At 42.0% G+C, this 942-nt stretch overlaps 1 pseudogene; it reads right to left on the bottom strand.

Moving 5' to 3' along the window:
* Positions 1 to 374: 374 nt before the first annotated feature.
* Positions 375 to 451, bottom strand: LOC129457963 (uncharacterized; annotated as a pseudogene).
* Positions 452 to 942: the final 491 nt, after the last annotated feature.

Genomic DNA, 942 nt, shown 5'->3' with positions numbered 1-942 from the left:
TGCCTCCCTGGTTCAAGTGATTCTCCCACCTGAGCCACCCTAGTAGCTGGGAAGGCACATGCCACCATTCCCGGCTAATTTTTGTATTTTTAATAGAGATGGGGTTTCGCCTGTTGGCCAGGCTGGTCTCCAACTCCTCACCTCAGGTGATCTGCCCACCTCAGCGTCCCAAAGTACTGGGATAACAGGCGTGAGCCACTGCGCCGGGCCCATAAATCTTTTTTCTTCAGACATTTGATATATAACATTATGTGCTGCAGAGAGAAGACAGATCATTAAATTGGGTTCCTGGAAGACTGAAATTGTTACCGCTGTGTGATATTTGAATAACTTAATTGGTAATGTTATAGATCTTTAGATGTTGAGAATTCCTGAGAAGGTAAATATTTAAATAATAATTTCCCAAAAGGAGACTTTACACTTGATCTTAGCCAAAAGGCCGAGAAGCGATCCAAAAGGAGACTTTACAAATATCCTTCTATGGCCATCATTAAAAAATCAGGAAACAACAGGTGCTGGAGAGGATGTGGAGAAATAGGAACACTTTTACACTGTTGGTGGGACTGTAAACTAGTTCAACCATTGTGGAAGTCAGTGTGGCGATTCCTCAGGGATCTAGAACTAGAAATACCATTTGACCCAGCCATCCCATTACTGGGTATATACCCAAAGGACTATAAATCATGCTGCTATAAAGACACATGCACACGTATGTTTATTGCGGCACTATTCACAATAGCAAAGAGTTGGAACCAACCCAAATGTCCAACAACGATAGACTGGATTAAGAAAATGTGGCACATATACACCATGGAATACTATGCAGCCATAAAAAATGATGAGTTCGTGTCCTTTGTAGGGACATGGATGAAACTGGAAACCATCATTCTCAGTAAGCTATCGCAAGGACAAAAAACCAAACACCGCATGTTCTCACTCATA

The sequence above is a fragment of the Symphalangus syndactylus genome, chromosome 11 (genome assembly GCF_028878055.3).
Source record: "Symphalangus syndactylus isolate Jambi chromosome 11, NHGRI_mSymSyn1-v2.1_pri, whole genome shotgun sequence".
In the NCBI taxonomy this organism is placed as follows: domain Eukaryota; kingdom Metazoa; phylum Chordata; class Mammalia; order Primates; family Hylobatidae; genus Symphalangus; species Symphalangus syndactylus.
This window is presented reverse-complemented; position numbering and strand designations above follow the sequence as displayed.